At 41.0% G+C, this 26,073-nt stretch overlaps 1 protein-coding gene across 1 annotated transcript in view; it reads left to right on the plus strand.

Annotated features, from left to right (window-relative positions):
• Positions 1-20,988: 20,988 nt before the first annotated feature.
• Positions 20,989-26,073, plus strand: part of boc (BOC cell adhesion associated, oncogene regulated) — a 36,209-nt gene continuing 31,124 nt past the window's right edge. Inside the window, exon 1 of the mRNA XM_036124888.1 lies at positions 20,989-21,230. The gene's annotated coding sequence lies outside the window, so the exon portion shown is untranslated. The remainder of the gene's footprint in view (positions 21,231-26,073) is intronic.

Below are 26,073 nucleotides of genomic sequence, written 5' to 3' on the forward strand. Positions count from 1 at the left end.
GTATAGAGGACACTTATGAACACACTATAAACAAAGCGGACAAATTGAGACAATATTGCAACGGTGCAATCAGCAGAGTGTGAATTATTATTACCGTTATTGTTATTATATGTACATCTCAGAGGTAATGTACAGGGGCACATACACATACAAACACACATGTGATGAGTGCAGAGAGTGCGGGAATAGATGAATATAGTGTGCAGTGTTGTGAGGTGTGTGGATTTGGTATACAGTATAGACAATGTGACAATATGAACAGCGTTTTTTCTTATTTTTAAGTTTTAAAAATCAGAGTCACTTTTTACAACAACAAAAAACAGCAAAAAACAAAACATTGTTTTGAACATTTAAATAATAACAACAGAACCCTTTAACCAGGACCATGTGCCTCCCCTCCCCTCCCCTTTGGGTTTCTTGTAAGAACACTTATACATTAGTGTGTGTTGCTGGAGGAGAGACTCTGGGTCGAGTTTCGATGCAGAGGGGAGGTGCTCAGTGCTGTAAGGGGAATCAGAGCAGTACTGCGGTAGGTATAGAGGGTCTAACTCAGGCCTGTTAATGGAAAGCTCTCTCTTCTTCTCCCTCTGCCAGAATCTTTTTTGTTTTGTTTTTGTGTTGTTTTTTTTTTAACGCCTGCCAGACATCAGGGAGTGGACTGAAGGTGGGGTTAGGTGGTGTGCACACAACGTAACAGTGTGTGTGTTTGTGTGCGTGTGTGGGGGGAGGGGGGGGTGGGGGGGGGCCTCTGGCTAATAACGAGCGCCATCGTTTTTCTAATTAGTGCTTTGGGGAATATTTTCTTAAGGACTGCAGCCCTCCCTGCGGAGCTTTTTGCTGCATGGAAATGCTCGTTTATCTAAGTGTGCGTACATATGTGAGTGTAGCACAAGCCTGTGCACATGTGAATGTGTATTTACTAAGATTTTTAACTTTTGCACACAAAATGCCGAATGGAGATTTTTTTTTTTTTTTTAATGGAGTCGTGTCATTTAGACAGTCACACGCACCTTTGTCTCACCTTTGTTGATGCAAGGCAAGGATGTAAACAAGAACCCTATCACACACTCTCTATAGTCCTGGTTCATTAAATCAAGAGGCTTCAGATCCTTTTCTCCTTCCTGTATTCCCAGAACTCAAGGCCATAACAAAATTTTCCTTTCTCTTTTCTTCCCTCTCAAAACTTTCTTCTCTCTTTTCTTCCCTCCTCTGCTGTTTCTTTTCAGAGAGTCCACCGCTCTCTAGTCCTTGCTTTGATCCCCCCCTTTTTGCCCTCCTTCTCCTCCTATCCACCCTTCCACCCCCTTTTTAGGGCCTCTAGCCAGCTCGCTGGAGTGGTTTCCTGAGTCTGCCCAGATTAATGAGTGCAACTCGATGTGCATGTATGTGAGAGAGAGGAGAAGGGAGAAAGAATGCCTCAGTGTACCACAAATTGTGAGTGTGTGAGTTTGCATAATGTACATGTGTGTGTGTGTGTGTGTGTGTGTGTGTGTGTGTGTGTGTGTGTGTGTGTGTGTGTGTGTGTGTGTGTGTGTGTGTGTGTCTGTCTGTGTGTGATCTGTGGTCTCCAAACCAAACTTTATTTTGTGGATTTTTTTGTGTGCAGGGAATCATCAAAGTAAGTGATTCCGCAGAAAACTGGCTCCCTCTGAGCAACTGGGCTAGGGATAAGATTGCAATCAAGGGGCAGGCGCCTGAAAAGTAAGCCAGAGTGGGCCTGAGTTTTTCAGGTTGTCCTCAATATATATATGTATATACATATACATATATATATATATATATATATATATATATATATATATATATATATAGATAGATTATACTATATATATATATATATATATATATATATATATATATATATATATATATAGATATATATATATAGATATATATATAGATATATAGATATATATATATAGATAGATAGATAGATAGATAGATAGATAGATAGATAGATAGATAGATAGATAGATAGATAGATAGATAGATAGATAGATAGATAGATAGATAGATAGATAGATAGATAGATAGATAGATAGATAGATAGATAGATATCTGTGTGTGCTTAACTAAGCAAGGAGCTTTGTTTGTATTTGTCAGGATATCATTATTCATCAGCACTAAATTTGTTTATACTTTTGGGGATTATGCAAAGAAAAAAAAATCACAGGGAACAATCAAACAAATACATGACTACGGAAAAAAAGGGGAGCGTTCCTGCATTAGAAGGGTGAACGTTGAAAATATTTACCAATTTCAACTTTGCGTTCAAACATCAAACGTTCAATTTGGAATAAGAATTTGGTTTAGGTAATTCAGCGCTTCAACATCACAGCAGATTTCTCAGCCTGTCAAACCAGAACTGCCACAATAGACCGAGAAAAGAGAGGGCCTGCTTTGTGGGTCTTGTTTCTTTTTTTGGGAACAGTTGCATTTCAACTCCCGGTTCTGTTTTTGCACCAGATTCTCTGAATGTTGTCTTTTGGGTCTCCAGAGGGCGCTGTTACAAGGCTGGACTGAAACTCAGATGGTTACATATTTTGATAGAACTAATCCAATTAAACTATTTAAATTAACTTTTCTGGTACTTCAGAGTATTACTCAATACCTGGTAACAGGTATTGAGTATTATTTAAAAAAACAGTTAAATAAAGAGCTAGAGGATGAAATACAGCTTAGTCATATTTTCAGATAGTAGGGATACATTTTCATCAAATTAAATTTAATGAAAATATTTGATGATATTAGTATGGTCACATTTTTTGATACCAACCATCAGAACATTTAACTATGAGTGTTTAATCCCACTTCATATGTGAGTGGCATTGTTGTTTTTTTATATATCATAGGATAAAGGTAAGGAAAGTCACCTTAAAAAGTTTTGTCAGTTCTAAATACTTTTTCCTTGACTTATATTATTTTGTGTTACCAGTTATTAAAATCTGTAACACTTTGTATTTCAGTCAACTGCGGTTCTTGTCTGCAATGAAAGTCCCTTGGTGCTTGGAAGGCTCTGGTTCTGATTTAGTTCCTCACTTGGATGTGGAAACGGATCTAATGAAAATTTGCACCAAATTAGATAAATGCAGAAAGGGTTGTCTTTTATCTCTATTTTTGAATAGTTGCATTGAGAGAAGGGACTTTCAAGGGGAGGCAGGTGTCACGATGGCCTCATCGGCCAATCAGATGTGGGATCCAGGAAAGGTGAGGCGACTTTGCGCCAGACAGGTAATAAGATAAATGGCTTTTACATTTTATCCTGCTGAATTCTTTGGAGTTAGGGAGAGACAAATGATGTAAATAAATAATCCTTGCAGATAAAACTGTCGCCAGGCTGAAGCTGTCTAACATTCAGTGTTTCAAATATGTAATCAGTCTATATATATATATATATATATATATATATATATATATATGTGTGTGTGTGTGTGTGTGTGTGTGTGTGTACAGTAACTATTATGCTCAGTCACGCCTATTGTCCCAAATTTGAATCGTACTTAAAAAAATTTACCATATGTGTTATGATCGAACAATTTCTACTTATTTTAGCATCTGCCTGATATGCTAAATTAATTATGAATATTTTTTTTATACTTTGAAGTAATTTTTAGGCATCAAGAAGTTTTAAATTACAGACTAATCTCAAATCATATTTAAAGCTAACTTATTGTTGATCATTTTAAAGCTTTCTGAATGCCATTACTACAAAAATGCGATTTTTACACATATTTAAAAGCTGTCAGACATCTTTTTGATGTAACACGCTGCTATGGCCAAATCTAAAAGGTCCATGAAGGATATTTTAAATGGACTTGGTAAAAAAGCAATAAAATTAGTTAAAAGGTCAGAACTGTGTTTGTGCTCGTTACATTACGGAGCTGCAACAACAAACTTCAGCATACAAGCTGAAATAATTACGATTACAAACTATTCCAATTTCTCCATGTGCGCTAAAAATAATCCTTTGATGGAAGCCATGTGTTGAATTGAATTTGAGTCTGTGTGAGTGTGTGTCCGTGTGCGTGTTTATGTGTGCTGTGGTGGGTCGCAGAGAGAGAGAGGGGAGGCAGCAGAGGGTGGTATGAATCAAACCAGAGTGAAAAAACAGTTTGTCTTTTCTCTGAGCTCTGATAATAACGCCACGTGAGTTCCCGCTGCACTGCGTTTATTTACTCTCACAACTCTCTCTGTGTACACACTTTCACTTTCACACATACACACTCTTAGGCTTGGACACAAACCCTGTTGTCAGCACCACACTCACGAACACGGCCTCTTTGCTACGCACTTACAAATATGGATATAAACATGTAATCACAACCATGCGCTGTTGAGCGCAGCTCACTGTTTCTCACATCTTTTCTCAGACAGGCAAGCAGAAGGAGGCGTGATGGAGGAGAGAAGGTTTGGCAATAATGGCCAGGTGGTTTCAGTTAGCATTTGCTCTACCTGAGAATTTACGCAAGAAGGGGGAAAGACAGTGAATTAGCTTTCTTGGCCCTTTAAAGTTTCCAAGAAATTCAACTTGGGTGGTTCACTGGAGTTACTCTAAGAGATATTGTACTGCATGAACATAAAAATGCTTTTCAAGCCCTTAAAAGGTTACCAAGGCTATTTATTATTGTAGGTACATGAATCTTAAAGACTTAAAAGGGAGAAATCTAAAAAAGAAAGGTCAAGGCTAAGGCAACAACTGTCAACAAAGCTAGAATGCAGAAAATCCTTACAACTTTACACAAACCATTACATTTTTCAAATTTATTTCCCCAGAATAAAACACATTTAGTTATTGATTGTGTATATAGATTTTACTTTTAAGGGGCCTAATCACAAGCTATGACTTTACAAATTTCTACGCCAGTAGCTCACTCTGGTTGCATAAATAAGGTTTCTGATTGAACTATTGCAACTGTTGGCTTATTATATTTTATTTCTGTGTTTTACACTTTGTTTTTGCCGTATTTGTTGGTAAACAAAGCACTTTTATGTATATTTACTCTAACAAGACCACATCACCGGAAGTACGATATTGCACATGCGGGCAATGAGTAAGAAAGGAGAAGCAATGAAGTCAAGGAATTCAGCAACGCTCAGCGGACATGCAAAAAGAGGTTAAGTAACCCAAACCCTGTTGGTCGGGTTGGTCTTCAACCACGCTGAGCTGTCACTTTATGCAAAAGCATTGCAGGTCGTTCTACTGACTCTTACAGTAGCTGGGTCAATTATCGCCATCCTGCTTTCTGTCATGATCGGAACAGAGGGATCCAGTATTCAGCCAGACAAGCAGGAATGGTTAAGAAGGTTTATTTAAGGACAGGTCGTAGGAACTGGAATAAACAGGCAGGCAGATATGATGAGCGAGACAAAACAGGGCTTCTGGTCACCAAAACAGTCCTTAGTCAAAACCGAAAAATCAGAAGTGTAGGAACGTACAGAGCAGAATCCGGATTTAGAGTAGGGACACAGATCCAAGATCGATACACGGACAAGCTAACAGGCTAGACGAGATCAGGAAGGCTCGGTGGTCAGATAGCAGGTCTGGTTCAGTACACAAGTTAGCAGTCAGGAACAGGCAGGAAGAACAGGTATACAAGGGTCAGGCTGGCTCAGATATCCGGTGGCAAATCGGGTCGGTACCAACAGGCCTATCAGAAAACAAGAACGCTGGATATGACTCACCGAAAGGCTTGTAATAATCTGGCACCAAACAGAGGAGTGAGGCAGGTATAAATAGAGGAGTGCATAGGCGACCGGAGTAAAAAACTAATTACAGGTGACAGGTGAGACTGATCAGAGGAAGGGTGGTAGGAGAGATGGAACAAAGCTGATTGGTAGAGACTGATGACAGGGGAGTGGCTGGTGACTGTGAGGTGAGCAGGTCGATTACTGGCTGGTGACTAAGAGCTGAACTAAATGCTTGCTGAACACTGACTGATAAACTAGTAAAATTAAAAAAAGTGCAAAACTAAACTAACAGAAAACCCAAATCGTGACAGCTTTCGTCAGATGGTATAACAATGTCTGTCTGCTCATCACGCCCGGTGCAATGTTCTTTTCAGACACAAAAGGACTAAATAAACACCATCAGAACGTACACTTGGCGTGTACTGTTGTATTTGAAGATGAATAAATGTTTTTTATGTTGTCTTTTTACGGACAAAATACGTGAATGGCACTTTTAAGCTTTTATTCTGTGTTGAATGGTCAGTACGGATTTTCAGATTTTCTAAAGTGGGGTTCTGGGAAGACTTTCTGTTACTCAGAACTAAGTCACAAAACCTTAACAGGTGTTACATCACAAAGGGTTTGTGGAAAAGTGGAAAAAAAGTGTATAGTGTGTACATATGTTCTTGAATATGAGTTTTGAGTTTCTCTGAAGAAACTCATCTTTGTGTAAATATTGTTTTTGTTTTTATTATGCCCTATGAACCTCACCCAAACTCATCCATAGAACAATCACCATCACCATGCTTGGCAATTGTGTGAGAGGTTATTTTAGCTGCCTCTCAGTCACAAACAAGCAGAGGCTTTCTGTATGATGGTCTGGATGAAAAGAGGGCGGGATATCCACTGGGAGCGCGTGGTTGGACAGCAGGCTTAGAGGCAGTGTCTGCTTATTTGATATGAAGTCGTCCGTCAGGAAGGAAAATAAACAGCCGAGCGTGCTGCTACTGCAGAGCCAGAGGAAGAGCTGTTACTGGAGCACAACACAATATTTACACTGTCTGGGTGCACATACACTCACACAGACTCTCTAACACTGCCCAGTGCTCCTACCTGCTCAGATTAAGGGCTGAACAAACCCTGGGACATGTGTACATACAATGTGCAGGTGCCTTGATGGTGAATGTCCTGGTTGGAGTTGTTTGCTTTTATATGGACACAAGTGTTTGGTTTTATGTGCTCCATGCATTAACGTCTAACTAGATGTTCTGTTTATGCTAAGCCCATTTGCTGCAAATGGTCAATGCATTACTAAAACAATCTGCAAAGTGTTTACTGCTGTTTTTAGATGTTAAAGTACAGTCTTCCTATTTGATAAGGATTTTAATGGAAGTTAAACTCATTTTTATACAAGTCGTTACCTATAAATTAGCATGTCATCTTCACTTTTTCTATTTGCTCAGTTATTTTGTTAATGATCGTCACTCAATCAAGTCTGCTTTCACACTTAAATGCATCTGGTGACATCACAAAAGGCATAAGAAAACAGATCAGAGTTATTTTGACTGTGCGTTTGATTGCTATCAATCTGTTAGTGGCTAACAGATAGCCAGCGATGGTATTTTACAACTACGTATAAATGGTTCTTATCTTGTCGTTCCTTCTTTCATTGGTTCTTTTATTCTACTTAGTACCAAAACTACTTCCTCTCAAGTGGTGCTTAATGTTTTTGTAACCGAACGTTATTAGCTAGCTCTGTTAGTGGTTTGTATTAGCCTGCTGTACAACACAACAAGGGCAACGCAAAAACTACTTCCTTCCTTCAAAATAAGAGTATTAAACATGGCTATGACCGTGTAGACCTACTTTTCAAGACAAAGTAACACACTTACAACAACTAGATAGCATTTTGCAGAAGAGACTTAATTTTGCCAAGATTTTCTTACATCGCAAAACCCAAGCCATAGTCCTAACATTAGATGCAAGTGTTAAATAATTTTAACATGATGCTAACACGTTCACAAATCTGACCACTGCGGTTTGCAAGGCTTTCAGGAGTTAACCAATAAGAAGAAACAGGGTTTGTAGGGTAGAGTCTTAAAAGAGACATAGCATGCAAAATCCACTTTTATGGCTCTTAAATACTTTTTATTGTATTCTTCTCTCTAGGAAAGCAGAAATGTTTCATTTAGTCTGTCCAGATGCTGCATAGCTATCTTTATATTGTTCTTGGGTCATTGGTCATAATCAAGCTGTTCAGTTTTCTCTGTTTTTCTATTAAATTTTTTTAACTATTACGTCACAGTATTTGCTGCAGAGCTGCTAAACAAGGTCATGAACTTCCGGCTTACCAATTTTGCGTATCCTCCATTTTCATTTTTCAAAACAATTTTGTAGTTCAATGGCGAAGCTACAAGTGGACAAAGTCAAAATGTTCAGTTGTTCATTACATCATCCTGCAGCATAATACAAAAAATGCTAGAACAGGGTGGAGTAATACCCTCTGCAACCTGCAAGGGGGCGGGGTGTGAAGTGCCTAAGAGATTTAAAGAGACAGTACCAAGTTGCTCTGAGTTGCTTTCAGACGCACCTCAGAACAGGGGTAAAAATGAGTAATGTTGGGGGTAAATTAACGAGAAATTAAGACCAAAGCATTGCAGTTCCACTTTATATAGACCACAACTGAATGATATAAATGTGAAAAAGAAGAACTGAGAAGCATGGTATGTTCCCTTTAAAGATAGGTGGAACTGAAGGGCTGTAATATGTACCCTGCCTCTCGCCCATTGAATGCTGGAGATAGGCACCAGCACCCCTAGCGTGGGTGTCATACCTACAAAACAGCTTTTTAAAATCAGTTTTGGTTTGGGCCACCTTTATTTAAAAACATTTAGTTTAAGGTGACTGGAAAGCTATTTGGCTGGATGTTCAAATCCATAACCCATTGCTGCAATTATTAAAGGATATGTTTACTCTGGTTAGCTTGTTTTGGCCTGGAAGGTGTCGTTTTTGTTGTTGTATCCAAACCCTGCCCTCCCATATTCCATTAGTGAGCGAAAGCATCTTGTTTGTTTGGATAAGGAAGCAGAGGGGAGAGCCGAGGGACCGGTGATAGTCCTGACCTCTTGGATCGGCGCCCCACCCTTCTGGCTCTGACTGACAGATAGCATCGATGCCGAGTCCTTATCAGCTCCCTGCCCTCTGAACTGGGATCTGCCTCCAGCCCCGGCTGAGGGTGGAGAGAGGCGGGAATGGGGTTGGCATGCCAAAACAAGAGAGCGCTGAAGACACACAAACACATGCCATCATCTAGATATGTGATCCGGGTTAGGGTTGTGCAAAGACGCACAAAAACACACCGGTAGAAGACAGATCCAGTCTATAACTTTCTCCTGTTCCTCGTCAGAATTAGTCATAGCGAGAGAAGGTGCCAGCAGATGGCTTGTGTAAATGTGTGTGCGTGAGGGTGTGTGCTATTTCTCTTGGATAGTGGACCGCTCCGTGTTTGCAGCCTGTGTTTGGGAGTCTCTGTAAGTCATTTTGCTGTGTTTTTTGGAGGGAGTGAGCTCATGCTTGCAATGAATATAAAGACGCTTTGAGTGGAGCAGGACCATATACGCCGAGCCAGGAGGTGCAATGGGAACAGTTCTCTTCTCTCTCACACAGGGCAGTGAGCGGAGAGAGAGAGAGAGAGAGAGAGAGAGCTCCCAAGGGCCAGGGGGACTATCGTTTTCCTCGTTAATTATGACCGTCTGGCGGGCTGGAAAGCAGGAAGTCGGAGATGGAGAAATAGAGAGAAAGAGGGAGGGATGGGAGATAGATGATAGGGGGCAGAGGTAAGTACGGGAAGGGGGTAAGTGAGGGAGGGAGTCAAAATAAGGGAGTAAAATCGAGAGCCAAGATGGATGATGGGAGCAAGAAGAGACATCTGAGTGGTGATGTGGGAGTGATAGAGAGGCAGGTCCAAATAAAACCATATGCAGGGAGGATTTGGATGATGAAACCAGGTGTTTGATAAAAGCTGGAATGTTGGACTCTCTGCCATGACAGTTCTTTGGATGTTCTCTCCGCCCGCCCTCCCCCAGTCCTGATGTACAGCACGCACTCCCTGACCTCTGCGTTCATTCAACCTTTTGACCCTTTCAGCAACACCAGCTTGAGTCTATAACTTAACTTTACTGTTCATCTTTGTTGGACCCTTCATCTACTCCTGATGGGTCGTTCTTCACGGGAATGCCCTCGAGAGCAGACAGAGCATAAACGTCAATGTTTTCGTTGGAATTTAATGTGGAAGACCAAAGTAAAGGAGACACTTTTACCCATTTTCTATAAAATTACCCCCTCTTCATTCTGATGCCCATAAATAAAGAGGGAGAGAAGGTAGCTGTAGTTGTTAGGAAGACAAATGGAAATATTTTAAGCAGGTTCACCTTCCAGCCGGACTATAACATGCAGGTAGAGCCACAAAAGAATGGTTCACATCAAAGTATATTCATGTGCTAAAACGGCCCTGTCAAAGTCCAGACTTAAATCCAATGCAGAATCTGTGGCAAGAATTGTTGACTGATGGAACTATATCTGAGTTTATCTTTGTCTGGTTAAGTAAAATGCTTTTTACGCAACTTTTTATGCGTTAAAAGAAGTAATCTGATAATAACAATTGACTAATTGATTGCACAATTGAGCAGGTCCAGGCTTTTTTTTTTTTTGCAGGTATAAGCAGCGAACTGGAACAACATACCACAAAAGACTGGCTGTAATTTTACCCAAAGTTGGTTCTACAAAGTCTTGACTTAAAGCAGCACCATGTACGTTTTGACCTAAGTATTGGCTTAATTTGAGATATAAAAAAAAAGGATTTTCAGGTAAATGTACAGCACTTGGCGCGTATCAATGCTCCAATGCTCCCTTCTCAAAAACTCACCTATGTAATTTGAGAGTCAGATCTGTCACTGATAATGTTTTGAGTACTGTCAGGATGGAAGGATCACTTCACCCAATATATCAAAAAGTGTTTCTGAAAAGGATTTCTAACTTTAAGGTGTCTGACTACATATGCCCAACATGCTTGTTAGATTTTTATTTGTAAGACACATTGGAAAACCATACATCACATCGCTTCTGGTTCTTAATTATTGTCTTGATCGCCTGCACTTTGTGATTACTTTTTTCTGAATTCTGTATTTTGGATTAATTCTGTAATTTTCTACATTTAGCCTTGTTTACTTAGTGTTGATCATTCTTCTAGTTATTCCATGTTTCTGTGCTGTCATCAGTCTTGTCTCAGTTCCTTAGCCCTGCTCCATAAATATTCTGTTGATTGTACTCTCGTGGTTTCAATCTCCACAATACTCTGTTTTTCCTTCCTTTTTCTTCCTTCCTTAGTTTCCTTAGTGTTCTCTTTTATTTTCCAACTTACTTGGTTATTAAATCCTCTCTTCACTCTCCATCATGTGTCTGCCTGTCATCAATAACAACATCTCAGCATGGCAACTATGTGCTGTTTTGTGTTGGGGTATCTCATAAAATGTTAACAAAATGCATTCTTCATGGTTTTAATGTTAGAAACAGTGCTGAATGTGTATGAATACTGCTGCAAGGCACTGTTGTTTTTCTTGTAGTTTGGATCTAAAAAAAAAAAAAAAAAAAAAAAAGCTCTGTATGGGCAGTTTAGGCAAACCCGGGGGCCAAGCAGTTACACGAGCTGAGCAGAACGGGTCCTGGATTTAACTGGCTCCACGTCCAATTAGGACCGTCTGCTGCATCTGGACACGGTTAGGAGTTTGAGTCAAAAACTCACACTTTACTCCAGCGGGGATATAAAGTCACAGCTTTTGGACTGCCGGCCACTTAAGCTTTAGTACCACAAAGAGCATGGCAATATTTACTGCCTAGCATGGCTGCGGGGATAAAATCTGAAAGGAGAGAAGGCAGCCAGAGTGGAGCTGCTGGGCTGCTGTCAGATTGTCGCAGTAAGAGCATTTTTTGCCCATGTTGCAACACATCAGTTTGAGGGATGGCAGTGACTGGAAAAACAGTGGGCTAACGATCTTTATTGGTGCGTTTTACTTTCTCTAATAAATGAGGCTGCTGGATGAAAGCTGCTGAATTGTTGAACTGAGCGTCCACATTCTTTCTTTTTTTTTTTTTTTTTTTACAGACTTCCACCCACTTACATTTTTCTCAGGTTTCACTGTGTAAAACTAAACTTCTTTGCACCTAAAATAAATGTCACAGAAGCAACTTTTTAGGTGAAAAAGACAAAACGCTCCAACAAATGTTCCTTCGTCGAGTTCTGATTTGTGGAAACAACCAAAAAAAGGAACTTTCTCCACTTCCAGTCATTTGCTGGCATTGCAGTACAATATAGCGTATGATAGGAAATTAAGGCAGAACAGAAAATTGCTGTCCTGTATAATCACTGGAGCCTTTCTGAGAAGAAAAACAGCATCTAATGAGAGCAGTTGCAGAGCACATTCCTGAACATGACATGCACAGTTACTCAGCCAGAGGTCCGACCCCACCTGAGCCCGACGTCTGTCTGAACAGCACTGTCCCGCTGGAATGAGAACCAATAACAGCCTATTACACCCAACCCTCCAATACACACATACACAGACAGTAAGCTTTACATCACTAAGATAAGACAAGTACAATAAAATCTCCGGATATGAAAAGCTCCTGAGGCGACGATGCACAGCTAAAGTAAAGACCTCTCCCTTTGTGTTTTTTCGTGTGTTCACATGTACATGGTAGACGCTTCTGGAGAAGACATCTTAAAAGACAAATTATGCCATAAATCTCTTCAGCTCCAGTTGTTCTGAGAAATGTGACTTTTTTTTTTTCCAGTGAAGTGGGTGGGGGTGGTGAAGCAAAAGGTAGAGTTTAGCTCTACAGCTGAGGCAAGTGAAGGATATAGTTATATTTTACAACGTATTATGCTAATTGAAAGAGTTGTAAGATGGATAGAGACAGATTAATTTATTTACATCTACTGTGTGGAAAAACAATCACAGGTTCATACAGTGCCGTTCAAAACTGCATCTGATGGATAAATCAGAATAAGAATCAGAATCAAGTTTAATCGCCAAGTAGGTTTGCACTTACAAGAAATTTGACTTGGTATTGATGGTGCAGACAAAAAAATAAGAATACAGTAAAATAAGAAGTAAAAGGATATATACACGTAAGCTGTATACACTCAGCGGACTGTGCGTCAATGTAACGAAGAAGCTTGTAAGTCATAAACACAACAAAGTGGAAGGAAAGAAGGAAAATCTGAAATGTGTGGCCTAAATATGCATTTATCTCAGTGAATCGACTCTTTGTAGAAACATTTTCTAGTTACAGCTGAAGGTCTTTTATTGTGTGTCTCCACCAGATTTGCTCGACTAGAGACCGAAATCTTTGGCTGTAGCTCAAACTCAGTCAGATTGTATAAGGAATATCCATTTTTTTAAAGTTTTGCACAAGATTCTAAACTAGAACAGGTCCGGGCTTTGACTGGGCCATTTTGACAGATAATTATGCTTTGATCTAAACTATTCCTTTGTAACGCTTTAGCTACAATGTTGAGAGTCGACCTGCTGGAGGGTGAACCTTCGCTTCTGTCCAGGTCTTGCAGTTTCATGTTTTTTTATTTCTAATGTTGTCCTGTATTAATATTATATATGAATCTTTCACCATCTTCGTGTGGTGTGTTCACTGATCAGAAAAAAGCAGGATTTTCAGTGTTCAAACAGCCAGTCATGACGGATGAAGCTGAAAATTTCTGGTCACCACCTGATTTCGCTGTGACTCTTTCATTTTATTGTCTTTGCTTTGTTTTAAAGGAGCTGCCATAGAAGATGATAGTTTTTACTGCTGGTGACACATAGGCAACTTAGAAATTTACAATGTCATTCAAAAATGGATTAGAATAAACATTATTGTTTAGTGTCCAGATTGATGAGAAAAATAGGACAATCCAGTTATGAGATTTTGTTTAATCCCCCTCCCGCCCTTTCATTCTTGCTTCAAACGAAGCTAAACTAAGGAGCTTTCTCAAACAAACAGCAATATTATGATACTACATATACATAGCTCTGGTATCAATAGAAATTGAACCCACACAAATTTAACCTAACTTCACTCTCAAGTTTATACCAACAACATTGTGGTAATGCCTTGGAAACCACAGGTTTGTGTAATAATGACTATGTTAAGTTTAAAAAGAGCACGCTCAGTTTAACATTGTTCAAAAGGCTCTGTAATCTTTATCAATGGTTGTGCCTACAAAATATGCTGTAATTTCTTAATGCAATGTTTAAATTAGTTTTTGTTTCAGTTTTTTTAACTTTCTTTTGTGGTTTGTTCTCCTGGTTTTACAATAAAAGAAAAAAAAAAGAAAAACAGTCCAGAGGACACAACCACCACCATTTACCTACAATGTTTTTTTCCAACATCTTCTAGTGGATTGTTTTGTATTGATAAGCAGAAGATAATCAGAGAAACAGGGAAAACCCCCGTGGAGAAGAATTAGAGCCAGCTTTATTTTTTACTGCACTGACATGACTGCTGCAGTTTTTTCCTCCTCACATCGGTGTAGTTTTGAACCTCCATGTTGAGAAAACAAGAGGACGTAAAACTGTTTTGACTGCACATGAGACTTTACTTTCCATTGCATTTAATGCATCCCTTTGTCCAGGAGCAAAGTGCAAGCAGGAACTTCAGATGAGCTGGGTAAAGGTTTAACAGGATACAGATGATCTACAGATTTTGAACAGGGTGAACAGGGTGAAGAGGACACGGATCACAGAGAGCGTAATTGGCAGGGTAATGGAAAAATCCAGCAAGGAACAATGAAAAACCACGAGTTTGAATACTGAGGGAGCGGTGGTAAATAACACAAGGAACAGGTGAGGTAATCAGAGGAAATGTGGAACAGCTGTGATAGAAGGGAAGCAAGGAGACTGAGAGAGGGAGACTACTTCACACAAGGGGAAATTAACAGAGAAGAACTACTAAACCAAGGGAAAAGACTGACGGTGATCTAAGAGAAGTAAATCCACATGTACAAAGAACAGAATACAAGAATAAACTATGGAACTAAACTCAAAGGAATAAATAAACAAATACCAATAATAACCAACACAGAGAAAATAACTGAATATGGCAGGACTTAAAGAATGTAAATGAACAACAAGGAAATTGTCAAAACGAAAAAACACAGAAGGATCGTGACCCATCTGAGTTTCCAACATCTGAAGCTTTTCCCATTTTTAGGTAGCTTTCATCTTGTCATTTTCCTTTTAAAAACATCAACCTTTTGTTATTGAAAACCTTGCTCTGACAACACCCTCATGATCAAACAATAATAATAAAAATTCTCTCCGTTATCGTTCCTGCTGTATTTTTCCGGCAGCTAACCCACAACTTTGTGGAACATTTTAGATGATGTTGGACAATACTTCATTCTCAATGCCCCCATTCTCTTGTGGGATGACAGCAATCTTACAGAATCTCTCCACTGTCATGCACAACATTATTTGCAAGTAGAGACACATCGAGAGCCCTCATCTGCACCACTGTCATGTTTTAGAAATGCAGAAAAAAAAAACAAGCCAACAACTGGCCTGCTACTACAGATATATGTTTTCCCTGATTGAAAGGTTGCCAGACTGCAGTTCCCATAAAAAGTTTAATACTCTTGCAGCGATTCGCAAATCAACTCACAACCTTTACAAAAATTAATTCTGCACATCATCCTGAACACACCATCACCATGGTGGAAGTTAATTTGTAGCTTTTTTTTTTATCAGGGGCATTGATATGGATCAGAGAAGACTTGAAACTGGGTCGGAGGCTCAGCTTTTAGCCAGACAATGGCCTTTTAGCCAGAGCTACAATCGGTTAGAATGGTCCAGTCAAAGTCCAGACCAAAATCCAATTGTAAATTGATGTCAAAAGAGGCTTTCCATCTGACTACATTTGAGATGTTTTACAAAGGAGCATGTGCAGTAAAGTCTTAAAGCTGATAAAGCCACGCTCCAAAGACTAGAAGCTTTAATCACAGCAAAAGTTTATTCTACAAACTGTTTATTCAGGTGCATACAAATGCACACTACGTTTTTCAGATTTTTGCATGCAAATAACATGAAATTTTTCTATGACAATCATGCAACATATTGTGTCGGCATATTGCAGAAAATCCCAATAAGGGATGGACAAGCTATAATTGTTGCGCAAGCAACAGTTCTATACTTTTAATGCAGTGTAACGTTGCATTTTATTTCACTATTTGTGCATTCAGATGAATGTACGATTTAGAGAAGCAAATATTACCTAAACAATAGAGGCTTCAAAGGTGGTGGACAACTGACCTGACTTCCACTCTGTTGCTCCGGCACTCAGCAAAAACAGAGTTCAAGGAGAGTTCCTGGCACTGCCAACATGCCTTAAAGTTGCATTTGTGCAAATCAACCGAACTAAGAAATCAGACGTTTTTATAATGTTTTAAACAGTGCATTAGAGCTGGGAATAAAACCATTAACCCAAACATGCCAAACCTTTGTGGTCATTCAGGAAGAGTCAGATAAGCCTGGTGTAGGTGATGCAGTGACCACTGCTGTGCTTGTGTTTGTTTAGCGATCTGCTTCCTCACTTCACAACCTTCAAGCTGTCGCTGTTTCCTGGTTTTGTTAAGGGTGAGGGTCTCTGGCCCTGAACCCCAGAGTTCTGCTACGTGTTCTGAACAGAGGACTAATGCGGCGGGTATTTGTGTTTTTCTTTAGTTCTGTTTAAACCTTTTGCTTTAAACGCCTGCCATTTAATTTCAATACAGTTAATTTCAGTGGCCCTGTGCAATTGGACAATATTTAGGAGCTAATCAAGCATCAGCATACTGGTTCATTTATATAATAAAAGACAAAAAGACAAAAAATTGTCCAGTTACGTTTAATATTACCTCAGATAGAGAGTGAGTGACCCTGATCTAAAAAGAAAACACCAGAATCAAAGCAAGCCCAGATGTTGTAAAATGTCATAATTTGTGGTCTTCGGAGTAAAAGTGTGCTGATTTTATACATTTTTACACCACAGTGCTCTGGAGCGGTGCGTTATTGAGCGACGCATTCTGTTTTTGTCTCAGTGAGGAAGTTACACAGCTGCTGAGGTCAGCAGATACACAGAGACCCAGGGAGAGAGCGGGTCGTTGTCATGGGGCCCCGTTAAACAATGGGGTGACGATGGTTGAAGAGGGGATGACGTTACGCAGTGGAGACCCTTCAGGAGAGATCATGGCTACTACACACACACACACACACACACACACACAACAATAAACAATGTACCTTTTTAATACCGAAGCAGAGCGGATGAAATCCCACCTGACAGAAAGCTAAACTCGCCCGGTGTTCCTCACTCTATCTAACTCTGGGTCTTTGTTGGCAGGATGCACAAATCACACCACATGCTCACACTCTGCTGACACTCCTCTCACTCTCCATCACTTTCATAACAACATTTATAATCATCTACATGACAATCTGTGCAAGGCTCTATAGTGCAGCTCTGGGGCAACAGAGGTTAGTACTGAAGGGGAGCGGTGCATGCTGGGATTGCGGCCTGCTGAGAGAGAGGCATTCTGGGAGGCGGTGTCCTGCGGGCAGGGCCTCAGGGGGATGCAGTATGGTTAATGGCCCTTTCATGGCCAACCCACAAAGCCTTTTGTCCCTGGGTTAATTCATCCTGCCCAGCATGGATAGCTTTCGGGAGGGGGTGGGGGGGAGTTTTCTACTTTTTTTTTTTTAAATCAGAGTGGGGAGTCCCCATTTTTTTTTTCATTCCTCTCTTCAGCCTGGTGCAAGGTGGCGCTAGTGTGAGGAAGCCAGTCCTGCTCGACAGCAACACCAAAACATTGGCAGAGCCTGCAGGAAGTTGGCAAACTGCACCACAACAGTGGGGGGAAAAAAGACCACAACCAGTGACTACTAGGAAATATTTTAACACAAAGATTTTTAGAAGATCCTTATCAGCTGAAAATAACTTAAGAAGCATAACTTACAAATATGCATAAAACACTGGGGCCCAGATTATACGCACATATTCCTTATGGCTATAAAAGACCGGCCGCTTCTTTTTTTTTATTTAACTCTCCCCAAAAAAGTAAATAGGAATTTTAAGCCTATAGATCACATGCAAATTTGGCTTAGCAAAGATGTTGAAAGTAAGACTCAGTTTGAGCTGTTTCACCGCTGCCTCTTTTCAAACACATATAAATCAAATAGTTGATTACATGCAGCCATGTTTTCCGTTCTCGCTTTTCAACCACAATTTCACATCGTTTAGACGGACGGCAACAATGACTTTGTAAGTCTATACACCAACAAAAAAAATAGAGGGGTTGGTTTAAAGGGCCTCGTCATTCTCCACACACCGCTACCTGATCAGACGTCATGGAAACCTCAGGATGAAAGGAAAAAAATCAAAAAATGGCAAAATTGGGCTGTGTGATAAGGTTAAGGTTAGTGACCTGTGGTAATGACGGTAAAGAAGTTTGTTCACTTGAAATAACACTGGCATTTTAAAGTAGAAAGCACAAGCTGAATCTTGCTGTTTGTTCTTTTGTTCTAAGAAGTTCCCAGTTGGGAATTGAAGTCAAAAATCATACTGGAAAATTTAGAGGCCCGAGCTTAGCATCCAATATGGCTGCTGTGCATACAGCACATGATGAAAGTTATAGGTATGAAACATTTAATTGCACTTCTAGCTGTTAGCAATTGTTAAACCAGTGCTGCATGTTTGAAGATGTCTGTTGAAATGATTACAAGGCATTTTCAACCTTTGCCCTGCTAATTAAACCTTTTTGTACGTAGATATTAGCGCAGAAAACATAGTTTGCATGTCAGTTGTTTTACCATTTTTTACCTAAACAAAACCCAACATTTGTTTGGCATATCTTTTCAGTGCTGACAAGGATGACCAATCTTGACAAAAAGTCAATGGTCATGGATGCTGATGAATCGTTTAGAACTGTAACTTTCATTACATTTCATGTGTGCAGTGGCGATGTTGCACACATGGTGATGTTGGGAAAGGCTACGTTCACACTGGAGGTCTAACTGGAGGTCTTGATGGTTAATTATGATTTTTTTGTTGAAATCAGATTTTTTTATTTAATTTTTTTTTTTGGTGTGGCCGTTCATACTACCATTAAATGCGGCCGTCATCAGACCTCTGTCTGGAGGGCTCAAGACCGCAAAGCGACCCAAATGCGCAGGTAACAGAAGGTCACAGAGCATCGCACTGTTTACGGAAGTAACGGTGAATGTAACTGTTTCTTAAAGTGTTTAATAAACTTTTGTGAAAAAAAAAAAGTGGATTCCGGCCAGCGTCTCTCCTCGTTATTATTAGAAAGCTGTTGAGCTATGGGAGTCGACAATATTAGGACCACATCATAGCAAGACTAAGAAAAAAGCAGCATAGCTATTAAAAAAGGTCTTTTATGGAGCACTAACTGCTACTACTGTGTGTGGATGTCGTGAAATCTTGGAGTGTGACGTAACAGACGGATGAAATCTGTCATGACCGTTCAGATATTTTGAAAAATATCCAACAAGAATAAGAACTAGTACCACATATGGATGTGGCACAAATCGGATTATTTGGGGGATAAAAAGATCAGAATTTGGCCATTCACACTGCCATGAAAAAGATGGATATGGGTCGCATATGAGCAAAGAGATCGGATTTGGCTGCAGTGTGAACGTAGCCTGAGAAAATCCGGCTTCTGATTCCAAAAAAGATGCACCATAACTGTTTTCTAATAACATCTTAAGAGGACCGCACTTCAGAATATCCAATAAATCACATAAAAGTTAGACAGGAGTCCCTTTAACCCATTCTGTTTTTGGGGATGCAAACCTGAGTTCAAACAATCACACTTTACTGGGTTAACAAAATAACTTAAAGGGTTGTTTTTATGACTGGCAGTTGTTAGTTGCTTTTCAGCAAGCAGGTCCTAGATTTGAATCCAAGGGACTTTCTGTATGGAATGTGCTTGCACTGGTATCTCTAAATTAATAAAAAATAATCATCTTTACTGTCACTGCAACATACATTCCAATGAAATTTGTTCTCTGCATTTAACCCATCACCCTTGGGGAGCAGTGGTGCTGCCACTGTGCGGCGCCCGGGGAGCAATCTGGGGTTAAGAGTCTTGTTCAAGGAAGTAGTTTTTGGCTCTGGATTGGATTGGTTCTCGCATGAAGAGTTCTCTGGATGAGCCCTATGCCCCTCTCCATCCCCTCAGAACAATTATCAAAATTAAGGAATACTTTAAAGAACGTTATAAAGTCGCTCAATTTGTGACAGCATGCGCGGGGTTCCAACTCTCCATTGACAGCACATGCATAATGGCAATAGACAATATCTTCATGACAGGTACGTTTATTTATTCGTTTATGTTTTTATCTGGGGCACGCCCCTTTCAATTGTCACCCTGGGCAACTGCCCACACGGCTCATTTCGCAGACCTCTTCTGCCGGGTTGTAACCCGTCTCTCGCCCATCGACCCCGCCTGCCAACCCCAGGCAGGTATAAAACAAGGACAGATGGACAGACGGGCTGTTTTTAACCTGGCAGTTTTTAGAACACAAAACCCTGAATGTGTCAACGCACGTCTTGATCAAGGGCAACACGTGGTTAGCCTTGGTGGTGGTGGTGGTGGTGGGAGAGCCGCATTCTTCCCACCCAACACCGCCCTCCAACGAACCCCGGGATCTATGAATACCCGGTTATGAATGAACTGGAGCCCTCGTTTGAGGTGCGCTGACTGAAGTGTGGAAGAGATCTCCAGCGTGAGCACAGAAGGGTTTGGAGGGGGCGCGGCTGGTTCGGGCTGGGATCACGGTGCCTGTGAGTGGTCCGGAGCACAACAACACAACACCAGGACAGCACAGTACACAGCTGCGCCTGAGGGCCTGCACGACTCAATGGAAGGGGGGGTCAATACAAAACTCGGAGGGGACCATGGAATACCAAATCAGGGGCTGGAGGAGAAGGGGGAGAAAGGGGGGGTTGGGGGCGCACTTTTCCCAACCACAATGCACCAAACCACACTTTTTGTTCAAGAGTTTTATATTTCTATAAATATACACAGCACTCTCTAGGTTCCAGTCTCTAAAAAGTCCTCATATATGGTGAAACTGGTGGAAAAACCACAGTGTAGTACCCAGCTTAGACTTTTTTTTTTTTTTTTTGGGAGCCAGTCCCCATTGTTCAGATCCCTCCTCCTGGCTTGGGAAGTGGGAGGACCCGAAAAGGCGTTCCAAAAGGGAGGAATTGTTTGAGAGCTCAGTCATCCAAAAACGGCCTTTCAATGTGAGAACTTGGGGAGCCGAAGGAAGAAAATGTCGGTGGCATCGCAGTAAATTACTAAAGCAGCGACGCCTCAGAAAGGGAAAGAAGAAGAAGAAGAAGGAAAAAGCCAAAAGTGTCTATTTTTCTTTTCTTTTTATTTTTAAAGGAGAACCACAGCTCGGAGGAGAAGGACCGAGAGAAGCGCAAAGTTACAGCTAGATCTGGTGAGTTTGTGCCTCCCTGCGCTCCGTGCTGCTGTGGCGCTACGCCGCCTGGGAACATCTACACCCAAAATTACCGATAAACCCACCACCTTTGCTGCGTCTGTTATCCAAACAAGAGACTTTTTGTTTGTGTGTGTGTGTGTGTGTGTTTTTTTTTTTTTTTTTCACCCCCACAACTTTCTAGATCGCAAAGTGGCCGCTTCGGTAGCCGCGTTGTGTTTTGTTTTGCTCCGGCGAGATCGCGTAAAGTTGTCCCCCCAAAAAAAACTGTCCTTATTATTAGCGCTGTCCGCGTTTTGGATCCCCGTGCGCGACGCGTTCCTCGGTGTCCGATGCTTATTATGAGCGGAATTAACGCGGTGTTTGTCGGACTTAGCTTGTTGATGATTGGACGGATAAGCCTTTGCGCTTGTGTTATCCAAACTTTTCCTCAACAAAAAAAACAAAAAACTTCCTGCCTGCCGCCATGTGTTTTACAGCATAAAGGAGAACTATATATGATCCCGACGCGACACGTTGCAGACTGTAGTGGCCCTTTTTTAATACGCATTGGGAATAGTGAGATGTATGCGGGTCTTGCAGGCCGCAGCCTATGGTGGTTCCCATAGGGTAAGGGTAAAGGCGGGGGGGAAAACATGATGGGAGCTGAGCCACATTTACCCCCAAAAGGAGAGCAGAGTGACGGGCCGCTGAGCTCCAGTGCAATAGAAAGCGCAGGAAATGGTCTGGGTCCCAAGAAGTCTATAAAAGATCAGAATGTTTTCCGATTGAGCTGTTTTTTTTTTTCATAGTACCGGATAAGCAGTGAAAAGGGAGGAAAACGTGTTAATTTCCAAACTGTTCTCGCTGTCCCTTTCTACCTGCCTGTTTATTTGTCCATCCATCCATCCATGTGTCTTGTTATGCATCCCTCTGTTTTTATATGAGCTATTCATGTGTCCTCCCTTTTTCAACTGCTTTTTTGAGCTTCCATGTTTAAATCCCAACCATTTTAGAAGTTTCCCCCCCATTATTCCAGGATGAACTATTGTATTTATAGCTTAAAAAAAGGGACTAAAATAGCACCTAGAGGACGGTACCAAATAGGTTGACATGACGGATGTGCAGGAAGCCTTTTTTAATGCACATGGAAATCTTGCATATCTTTTAGAAATGATTGCATTAGCGTGCCTAAAACCAGGGTGTTTTCAGCAGTTTGGACTCATTATCAGTTGGATGCGGTCGGTGTTGCTGCCCACATACCAGAACAGGCCCCACCTGAGTGCATTCGCCTCACTCCCAAAAGCCCCCGTGTCAGAATGAGCCCCGTTTAAAAAGCTTCTAATAAACTGGCAGCTGCAGGAGCTGCCTCACTGGAATGTAGCTGCTTGTCAGGAGAGTCTGTCCTGGTATCATCGTCTCTTCCAGGTCTGATTTTAATGAGAAAAAAAAAAAATCTTTGTCAGTCCTCCAAGCTGCTAATGAGCGTTGGCCTAGGAAGAGCAGGAGGTGGAGAAGGCCCGCTGGATCAGCCGCAGGGGCTCAAGTTTCCTACCCCAGGTGTCGTTTTGTGATCTTTTTTTTTTTTTTTTGGATTACATTTAGCCTCCGCCGCCTCTTTACATGGAGGGGGACCTCTGTAATTCAGTGACGGACATGGCATCGTACAAGAGGGCCCGATTGTTCCCGCTGAATCGGTGTCACTTGGATTAAAAGTCGAAACGAATGGCCTGGCCTCCCCCAATTAGGCGCCCGGCCTATAAGCGAATTAATTGGTCTCAGCCGAAAGAAGGGAGCCTTGTTGTTCGGTCGTCGGGGTTTCTTGTTGTTTTTGCTGATCATCTTTGACAGGCGGGCGGATCAAAGCTGGAGCTAAATGATTCCAGCCCGATTATCTGCCTGTTTTCTCACACTACTTCGGCTTTTTTGATGAAGTAGACGGAGCGCCACAAGCTCCTAATCAACCCCAGCGCCATTACACTCCCTCCCAGCCACTATAAAAGTAGATTTATTATGATGATGTGAAGTTTTTCTTTTCTACTAAAGTAACATGTGGCTTGTTAATGGTGACCAAGTCAGCAAAAAATAGGCCTTTCTTTTCCCGGAGGTTCAAACCGAGCAATGCTGTCATATGTTTATGCTTATGTCCCCAATCCAAGGATCAAATGCTGCTTTTGTTCAACCTTTTCTGACCTAATCATGTTATCAAACTTAAAGAATCTGGTCATTTTTCCCCTCTGTTTTTACTCGAGCAGTGGCTGATGGCTGTCACGAAAAGGAAAGTTGTAGTGAGCTTTTAACCCAGAGGTTCGTAACATCCAGTCCGGTCTGGATTGTAGGAATCTCACTCTTTAGAAGTGGTTTTAAAACTTGGCTGAAGTGGATCTAAATAGGCAAGGGGGGCTGGTCCGAGATACTCATGTACGCGTGTGAGATGACCTTAATAACAATGTTATGGTATCATAGTTTTTACTTTTTTTGGATACAAAAGTAACATTTATTAAATGCTCTACCTGCTGTATTTAGAGTAAGCATCTTTTGGCTGAGTAATTAGTTAGGCTTTTTTAGAAGTCGGCAATATTTTTAATCCTGAGAGCCATTTAGATCCCTGTTCCCACAAAATGGAATTTAAATGGTGACAAAATCTATCTGGCCCTTTGGAAAGAAGCCATTTTATACTTTTTCTCAAAGATATTTTGTGTAAAACGTTATTTGTCAGAAAAAATTGGTGGAATCCCAACAATTTGTTTTCAAGATTTTTATCAAATCAATCTTTGACAGGGATGACGCTTTATTTTATATATGTTCTGTAGAACAATTGAGACCTTTCTGTACCCACTTAAAGCATAAAGCAGAGTTTGCAGATAAATTGCACAGTGAATAAACCCCTTGATTAATTATTATGTTGTGGTGTTGCTGTAAGGATTCTTGGGAAATACTAAAAGCATACGATACAAATCAAATATTCCATATCATGTTTGATCAAAGTTATTAAGAGCTTCAGAAGAGGGCTACTGAGACACACGCTGATGGATGTTTAGGATGTCCCAATTAACTGGATAAGTAATGAAAACTATTTGAGCGCAAAACAGCTAGAACTTAATTTTTACGACTGAGTGTGTGTGTGTGTGACCCCCAGAGGATGGTGTCCTGGGTGGCGAGCCACAACCCATCATTTTTCACCACGTTTTTCTTTTTTGTGATTGCCGGAAACGGGTAGGATACCTTCTTTAAGCCAGCTGACCGGCAGTGTTCAGCAACAGATTGGGGTATGATGTCGTTTTGCACTGAAAAGTCCTAAAGTTTGAGCAGTTTTGATGCTATAAAACCTGAAACCTGCCAGAAACCCTGTTTTACCTTGATACCAATAACTGGCCTTTGCCTCATCTTGAATTAATGGCGATAGGAACCCAACATTGAAACCCAACGTTAGGTTCAGGAATAAATATGAGCAGAAGCATTTGGAAAGATTGATGAATTGAAGGTTATTTCATATCTTTTTTTCTTAATTTGCTGCTAAATCATTCATTGACCTTGAGTGATGACAGAGCGGCGAGTTTTCCCCCATTTTATTATAATTCTCGAGGTAGTTTTCATCCGAATTTAAGGATCAGAGTTTTCACATGCATCACAAGTCTTTTTGAGTGGAGTAACACGCTTTGACTCACTGAAGAAACAAGTGGATTTAACTTGTCTGGCTTGCTTCCACATCTGTAAGTAAAGCAAAGTCTATAAAGTTTGTGTTTTAAGATTATTTTTCCTGATGAACAGCCGGCGGGACCAGAGGGTCTGCTGCTAGCGCTTGGATCTCATGTTTGGCACGCTGAAATTCGGACTCTGGTGCCGGAAAGCGGCGTTGTTATTCCTAGTGGGTGTAACATTGGCTTTAATTGACAAAAGAGTTTTTTAGGGGGGAAAAGTTCTTCCTGAGGGCGTACTTTCATCTTTCTGACAGCGGGTATGCTTATGCAGTCATAACAGCCTGCAGACAGAATCTGGAGGCCTTTTGTTGCACATGTGTGCACGTGTTAGTCGTCCAATCAAGGCCACATCTTTGCGTTGGAATGCATCACTTGTCATTTTGATCCGCCCGCCCTCACCTGTGTGGTTGTTTTTAGATTAGAGCATTAAAAGGAAACCTCAAGACTTTGAGTGGGAAGAGAAAATAACTTAAGAACCTGTTTTTTTTTTTTCTTCCCCCCTTTCTGACTTCATTTTTTTTTTTTTTATGAACGCAACCATCACCAAATAAGGCTGCTTCATCCTCCGCTGATCACATTATTGGCCTGTTGACATGCGGTGCATTAGTTTCTGTGGCGCTGACAGATTGGGGGGGTCGGGGGCCCCCCAAGCGAGAGTTCCTGTGTCCAGTCAGACATCGGATAACCCAAGAGGGACACCTGGACTGGCAGGTGGCCGGGAGTCCACGGCCCCCTTCCCCGGGGCCTGCATACCTCTCTTCTCTTGATCCTAGCTGCCAGCCAGGGCCACAGGGGAGGAGCTGGAGGAATGTGATGTGGAAAAAGGAGGGGATTGTGAAGGAGAAAGTTTGAGCAGAGTTTGAGAGGTTTTTAATTTAATATACTGTAGTCAAACTGATTATCTAAGATGGAAGAATGAGGATTATGTCTGGAAATGAGGTTAAGAATCACAGCTTGTTCAACGGTGAGATGAAAGGCTTCTGGCATTTGGTATTCAACACATTGTAGCACAGATGGAGAAGGACTCTTCATCGTGACCTTGCTGTAAAATGTTCAGCTCCGTGTTACCTGATATAATCTCACCCCCTGTTTTAAAAGTAGCAGCCTAAATGAACTGCCGGCAATCTTTTGTGCAAAATAGTTTCCTTTCTAAAAGCTTTTTA

Source organism: Fundulus heteroclitus, chromosome 21, assembly GCF_011125445.2.
Source record: "Fundulus heteroclitus isolate FHET01 chromosome 21, MU-UCD_Fhet_4.1, whole genome shotgun sequence".
In the NCBI taxonomy this organism is placed as follows: Eukaryota; Metazoa; Chordata; class Actinopteri; order Cyprinodontiformes; family Fundulidae; genus Fundulus; species Fundulus heteroclitus.